Genomic DNA, 7976 nt, shown 5'->3' with positions numbered 1-7976 from the left:
AACAAGGCTCAGAGTTTACTGAGATATGCACTAGATGAGTAGTATCCAAATCAGAGAGCAGTTGGTACTTGTAGAGTTGGAAGGAAGGGAGAATGGGAAAGAAAGGTGGTTACTGCCTGGGGTAAAGAGACATCCATAACTCAAGATACTATAATTTACTGTATTCTCAAGCCATGCTCAGTGTAATCATTAGTGACTTTTTTTCCCTGTGCTCATAGTTCTTGTGTATTTTTATTCTCTCAGAATGTCTTTTAAATATTCACTTTAGCAGAAACAACAAAGATATTCTTGCTTATTCTGATCAGATAAAGGATTGCCTTTCATGATAAACAGATTTTACAGGAACAGAATTCAACAAAATTCCAAGTAAACTGTTAAGTATTTTCAAAAGAAAATTTGAAACTCATATGCACTAGTTCTTACCCAATCTATACCTCCCCCCCCCAATTTAACAGTACATAGAATACACATAGAATGCCTATTTAAGATAATAAGAAAGTTATAACTAATTCAAATAGGAGCAAGACAGAAGATTATTCAGTGAAGTCCAGTATACTTTACAGGTATCCATGTGCTACATTCCTTCTCAGCTGTTTGAATACTATGGAAAGGATACTACCAAATGGGAAAAAAAATCATTAAAAGGTAATGCTAATTTATTTATCATGTATTTTAAGAGGAAAATCTGTGAATAACATGTAAAAATTATGGGTGATAGTTCTTGTACAGTCTTTGTCAAGGGTACTTAGACTGTAGTGTTGTTTGAAGCTTGCAGGTGAAAGTTTATTTATCTTCTAATGCCAGTGAAGTAATTATTCAAGTTTACATTCAGCAGAATTTATTCCATGAATAACCCTACCAAAATTAGGTAAGGAATGAATTTCACTGATTACGTTTTGTAAAGAAATCATTCTAATTTGCAGTTACACAGTGCTTGGTATCAAAGGATCTCAAAGCATATGACTGTTAATTAAATTTCATGACCTGTCCCTGCGGAAGGCATGCCTAGCATTATCATTTAAACTTTTATTATATTCATTAAAATCTTGGCATCCCTTTTCACCATTGCCTTCCAATAGAAAATGCTGAGCTGAATATGCTGTGAATGTTGTTTTCCTTGGTTGTACCTCAATGAAGTGACCACATGACAGTCAGTAAAGGCTGATAAACTTTTTAGGTGTGGTGGCACTTAGAATGGAATCCCAAACCATATTTTAGGACTCAGTAAAAAAAAATCCTGAATATGGAAAAATCTAAAATAATTCCAGGAAATACTGAGGCAAAGAACGAATCTTGAGATCTTGCATCTTAAGCCCCTTGTTTAAAGGTGCAGGACATATTCCCTCCCTGTGGGATTCATAGTTCCAAGTTTGTGCTGGAAAATAGGTCTGCACCATCATTTGAAATATACTTCTAAATGCAGGCACTGTAGAGGGAGAAAATGCTGCCCTTCTTTTCATTGATAGTTCTCTTGCAAGAGTAAGTGTAATTTTGGATTTAGGTAGCTAAAGTTCACCTACATCCCACTTACAGTAATACTAGTCTTTTCTGGATCTGGCACATTAAGACTAAGTAAATGTAACAAATCAAATCTTCCACTTCTAGGAAAACATTTTTATTAGGAGGATAGCACAACACAGAAAGAAATTACCCAGGGAGATTGCACAATTTCCGTCCTTGGAGGTTTTCAGGAGTAGGCTAGACATAGCCACAATTGATCTGTTCTCATGTTGGCAACAGACCTACTTTGAGTAAGACATTGGGCTGAGTGGCCTCATGATGTTCCTTACAACCGAGTTGACTATGATTCTATGACATCTTCCCATTCTGGATATCTGTTATGGGTAATCTGGCAGAAACCAGCAATGCATTGTCAGTGTTTTAGCTGACTATGATTGCACTATGTCAACCCAGTGACCCATCTGTGAACAGCGAGGTTGATTTTGGGGATTCTTATTGCTCTGATTCATTTGGGTTTACCTTGTATTCAGCGTCTTACTAGCTCTTGTCTGCTTCCTCTGGGCTCTACCTTCTTATTTATCTACAGCTAGAGAGGTTAAGTCAGGAAGTGGTGATTCATGAGAGAGTCAACGGCATAGTCATAAACACAAACCAGAAAACTCAACTCTCGGTCCTTGTGATGCTGTCTGCACTGAACAGTAGCATTTCCAAAAAGGCCTGTTCTGGACTGCACAAGCAAAATGGAACAGAGCACAGTCATGGAAATTAAAGCTCTGCTCCTTGGCACTGTGTGAACCCCCACAGTTCTATGGGCTTCTGTGCAGTGATCAATATTCAGTAGTCAGTACTAGTCACAGCCACCACTCACAAATGATAGGGTAATTTTTTATTCTAAGCATTTAAGAGGGAGCAAAATCATATATAATGCTTCTATTTTGACTGCAACTGAAGAAAAAATATCAATATATGACCCTTTTGTCTATATTTTTCATATTCACTGCCTATAGAAGTCTTCACTAGGCTTGTCAGGTTTTTCAGGGTCTGATGGTGATCAATCATCAATCACCCACAGCCTACCATCCTGGCTGAAAATTAAGAGCAGGAGGATGAAACCAGCATTTTTTTTTATTATTCTTTTTTGGTCATTACAGACATGGGTTCATTTGAAGATGAGGCAACTAGTCAGTCACTGGCAGTTCAAAGCAATTTGAAGATAAACAGCGAGTATATGCGCATACATATATATATAAACACACACAACACCCATAGCACAAATAGGTTTTTAATATGATCGAAACCACTGGACAGGAAAACTTGGGTTCCATTGCTTTCTTACATTGATTTTTTAATTAAAATTTACTGCCTGGGTAACCACAGATTGGGATTAATCCCAGCTAACTACAGGCAACAAATTTCAAACTATTTTCCTTCTATGATTAATTGGGAGAAAGTGGGCACCATAAAACTGTGTTTCATTCCTTAAGTGTCTAAGCTGGATACGTGGACACAGGAGATGAATCCTAACCAGGGCCTTCCTACTTCAGCTCAGTTGTCATTAATGTCATCATCTTAAGTAATTCTTCCAGAAAGTGAATATTCCAGGTTCCAAAAATTTTGAAATTTAAAAACTTGTCTTCTGCTTTCTTCTGTACGGTGTCTTACATGATCTAAGTAGATTCTGTGTCTCTTCCTAAGACTTATACAAGCTTCTTTTTCTCCAGGGATCTATTGTAAATAGGTTTTTCTGCTTAATTTTATACCATAATGATTTTGTACCTATTATTTTTTCAGCTTGTTCTTTCCTTTTTTGGGAACCCTCATTTGAAGCCAGATATCAAGTAAGAAGCAGAAGTTGATCTCTGCTGTCAGAAATCAATATATATTAACTAAGAAATTAAATATTGATGAGTTCAAAATCAATGCAAACATTAAGGAACAACACATTTTGCTATGCACCAAAACAAGAAGTAAAAATAGAAGGTTTGCCATGGTATATGTCCAGCTATCACTGAAATTCACTATATCTGTGTGCATTTAAAGGTAAAAATCTGATCTGTTATGCCTTCCTACATATATTGATCACCATATTCATATTTTTGTGTTGATGCATCTGATTTGGACTTCCTAACTGGATTAATGAGTCACTTTACTTATTTTTCTAAATGAAAATTCTGAAGAAGACATGAAATTAAAACCATATAAGAAGAAAAATTGGCACTTCTCTCCTGTAAAGTCAGCAGTAAATTTGATATAGTTCACTGTTGTGTATTAGGATTAAGTGAATTGCCATGACTGGAAAAATGTATTTCCGGGAGCTATTATTGACGATTACTCATGAGCTGAAAGAATACAAATAGTGTCAGCTGGTTTCAGCTAGTCAAAAGATATGCTTCATATGTGTAATAATACTAAATATTTCACAATAATTTGTATTTATATGTGGGATTTACCATTACTTTTTTGATTTATTTTCTGTATTAATTTCTCTATATCTATATTTTCTGGGACTTTACTTACTGGAAAGGATACAATGATCATGAAAGAAATACAATTATGGGAAATATGACTCATGGGAAAAGGTACTTAGCAAGATAAGCATGACCAGAAACATACTATAAGAAGAATTTGGCAAAGCTAAAGCAAAATTAGAGCAAAGCTAAATTCTGTCCAAAATTTCCTGATTCATCCAAGATAAGCAGTCCCTATGACTCAGGGAAAAATGCATCAGCCCTCTTATGTTTAGAATTTCAAACATTCCTTGGAATTAGCCCCCTTGTTTTGGAGAAGAGGTTTCACATTTGTCAGGAGCAACATTTATGCTAGAGATGACTATTTTACTCCTGTGGAAATTGCTTCAGTGGCAGCAGAATTACATGCCTTCACAAAACATTCAGTTCCCACATGTTCCCCAGTGATGCCTGTTATCAGCTGTACTCTCAGTGCATTTCAGACAACTTTGAACATCCTTCATCCACGCTGTCTCTCTAGATGATGAAGCTGTTATCACCCCTAAATATACTTCAGGAGCAAAGTTGGACCTTCTCCTTACTGCTGCTTCCTTTGCTCTGTGCCAGGGTGCTGCTACATACCACAACAACCCAAGAAACTTGCTCTTCTGTATTTTTCTGCTAAATAAAAGTCTTAGAGAAGGAATTTGAGCCCTATAGCTTTGGTCATCCGTATCGCTTTATTGTAAATTCTGCCGCCTCTGGTTTGGACTGCTCTGTTTAACTTATTCCAAGGTAATAGGCTGGGAGATTCAGTAAACCATTCATTTCAGGGACTGTTTCTATAAGGTAGTAGGAATGGGTCTGTACCAGGTTTTCCTGTCTTCCAAAAGTGTCCCAAAAGACTTTGCACTCTCAAATTCCATGAGGAATACCTTTACCCAGTGAATGTTATATATACTCTTAATTTCAAGCAAAATTCCCTCACTGTTGTGCACAAACCTTACACTATTTCAGATTACTTGAACCGGGAAAGAAAAAAAGAAACGAAGCTTAAACACAGAACAATAATTCTGCTGTTACAGCCACAGGAGGTCCAGAGGAGACCACAAACCAAGTACTATGTAGTATGGATGTGACAGTTCTGTGCTGTCAGTGGAAGAGTCTGACCATAGCCTCTCTCCATAAAGCCTCTTTCCTCTATCCTACTCAGCAGGAAAACAGGCAGGCACTGCAGGAGGTCAGCTTGGCTGAACAGGGATTCCTGATGGAGTTCAAATGCAAAAAGGAAGCTCAGGTGGAAACTTTGCCAGGAGATGGAAAATCAGGCTACCAAAGAAGCAGTGTTTGCAGTGATTCTTGCAGTGATGACTGCCAGGCCTATATTGGGCTCCTTTAGCAACAACAAAGGTTGAGAGAAAATAATTATTAGATATCATTTTGTCCTCTATTTCACATATGTCCAGTTTTGGGACGCCACTACACATTCAGGGACCTGAACCACAAGATGTATGAAAAAAGGCAGCTGGGTTTGCTCAGCCTGGAGAAAAAGACTAGGGAGGGGATCTGATTGCTCTCTTCATCTGTCTGAAGAGAATTATAGAAAAGATGGAGCCAGACTCTTCTCAGTGGTGCATGCTGAAAAGACAAGAACCAACAGCTGCAAGTTATAATAAAGGAAATTCCCACTAGGCACAAGGAAAAAAATATTCAGACTTAAGGTGACAAAGCTCACAGAGCCTGTGAAATCTCTATATCTGGAAATATTCAAAACTGGTCTGGAGAAGACCCTGAGCAGCCTAATCTGACTTTGAAGTTGGCCCTGCCTTGAACAGGAGTTTGGACCATGTGGTCTCCACAGAACTCTCCCAACTTAACCTTTTCTCATTCTATGCCATCCAGCTCCAGATTAAGATATTACTACCTATCCATCTTTTACCTACTCCTATAAATGTACAGTTAGTGACTTCCAGCTTGTGTTTGGGTGGTGTGAAAGAAGAATTCATCAGTCTCAAAAAGAGCAAGGACACAAGCCAGACTGGGAGATAAGAAAAGGAATACTTCAGTGCAAGAAAACTCAGACTTCTCCAATGAATGGAAACCTTATGTGTGAAGCTTAAGCTGTGGATCACATAATTGGGATGACTTTCTGTTTACTCAACGGTTATAAAAATGGTGCATCAGGGTGGGCATCAATGGGATACTGACACATTATCAAAGAAGCCCCACAGCTCTAAGTTTTTGCTGGAGAAAAAGTCAGTAGTGGCACAGGGACCTGGGAGCAAAGAGAAAACAATGGTACCATCTTCAATGTGTAAAAAATGGATACTCTGGTTGGGAAAAGAACAGGCAGGCAAGGCTTGGTGCATATGAAGATTGTTGAGCATCAGTGGGAATGGAGAAACTGTGAAATGAGTTAGCAGTAGCTGGAATTGGCCAGGCAAAAAGCCAAGCTGAGGATAGGCAGCCTGAGAAGAGAAACCTAGTACAGGCTTGTCAAGGGTTTCTCATCCCTCTCTTACACTTCTTGATATAGGTTGTGTTTAAATTAAGCTATACATGTATACCCTGCAGCCTGCTGAGGACCTGTTTTTCTATTTCTCAGGCCAGTGAAAGCATGCTGCATCTACTGAGTGCCTGATTTTCCTTTCTGTAGGGACAAACATGCAAGGACATGAGAATGGGAAACAAGTGTATATATGATGGCTGGCAAAAGTTTGGAGTAGGGATGCAACCAGTGTGTTCAACTGGATGTGGGAGCTTGAAAACAGTCTCACAGTTCATATTGGGCTGCAGAAACTATACCTCAGAATACTGCTAGCAGCCACTACAGTAGTTCAGGTATCTGAAGTCTGCAGGTGAATTTCTAAGTGTCATCCTTGCTCTGTCTGAGGGTTTCTGCAATGCAGTGTGGTGGAATTGAGGGAAGTGACAGCAAAATGGCTCCTATTTCTTTTATAAAAGCTCACACACTGAACTTAAACCAGCTTACAGACCTTTCTGCATTTGCAAATTCTTATTCTCAAGCCATACCTGCCTGCATTACAGCCAGGAGGGCAGGGTAGCCTACAGCAATATTAACGGTGATGCCTACTTTATTAAATGTTGAAATGCCTCATGGTATTTCTGAAAAGGTTGTTAGGATTTTTATTTCTGTTACTGTGGGTGCCCCAGGCACGTGGCAGTATTCCAAAGTAACACTCCCTACTGCAGCATTTCCTGATTTATTGGTTCTGCCTCATCCCCTCCCACCTGAGATGCTCAAGGGTTTCATGAAAACAACAGAGGACAGGGAACTTACTGAGGAGGTGTTACAGGATGTGCCACAGGAGGTCAGTGAGTGCTAACAATGTTTGGGAAGAGGCTCATGAATACTCACGGGTATTTGGGCTGGAAGACAAGAAGCAAAACAATTTCTTTCTTTCATTGCCAGTGGCCAGACCTAGATACTTCACAGGAAGCAACAAGCCCATAATAAAGAATAATAGGATAGTCGTTGCACAGAGGAATGTCTTTTCTAACCTGAGATAGTTTGTATTTTATATTTGAAGCATGGAAGTTTATGTACACTCATAAATTTTACACTATCCTAGTGCAACTCAGGGATTTATTATTTTTTTTAATTCATTTTACCTGCTATTAAAAAAAAAATCTTATTAAACTCTTGATTTTAGTAATTTTTTGTGGCTGTTCCTCAAGTTAAGATAGTGCCACAGAGACACTATTGTGTTCTAAAACTTCTGCATTTGTCACTTTTCTATGTGAGTCCTTCTGTGAATCTTGCTCGTAATGCTAGAAAAAAGTGTCAAGGAGGGAGACTTTTTTCTTTGCAGTCACCTTTTAATCATGGTTCTTGCACTCACTAGTTCACAATGAGTGGATGCAAAAGGGTAAGTTCTCCACAAAAGCAAAACTGTCACGAAATGTTTCTTGTTTTGGAATATGGAAAGTAGCCACAGACTACCTTTGTTTTATCAGTGTTTCCTCCTTTTTTAAAGTTGAATTTCAAAAAGAGACCTGAAACTGTAAAATCACTTCTTTGGTTTGTTTCCTAGCTTCCTGTGTCTG

At 38.4% G+C, this 7976-nt stretch overlaps 1 long non-coding RNA gene across 1 annotated transcript; it reads left to right on the top strand.

Annotated features, from left to right (window-relative positions):
- The first annotated feature begins 266 nt into the window (after positions 1-266).
- On the top strand, positions 267-4900 carry LOC138690117 (uncharacterized). Its single transcript, XR_011328913.1, has 3 exons — positions 267-645; positions 3253-3299; positions 4450-4900. It is a non-coding gene; the product is annotated as an uncharacterized lncRNA (long non-coding RNA).
- The last annotated feature ends 3076 nt before the right edge of the window (positions 4901-7976 follow it).

Source organism: Haliaeetus albicilla, chromosome 20, assembly GCF_947461875.1.
Source record: "Haliaeetus albicilla chromosome 20, bHalAlb1.1, whole genome shotgun sequence".
Lineage (NCBI taxonomy): Eukaryota > Metazoa > Chordata > Aves > Accipitriformes > Accipitridae > Haliaeetus > Haliaeetus albicilla.
The sequence above is the reverse complement of the archived record's forward strand: the minus strand, read 5'-3'. Positions and strand labels throughout refer to the sequence as shown.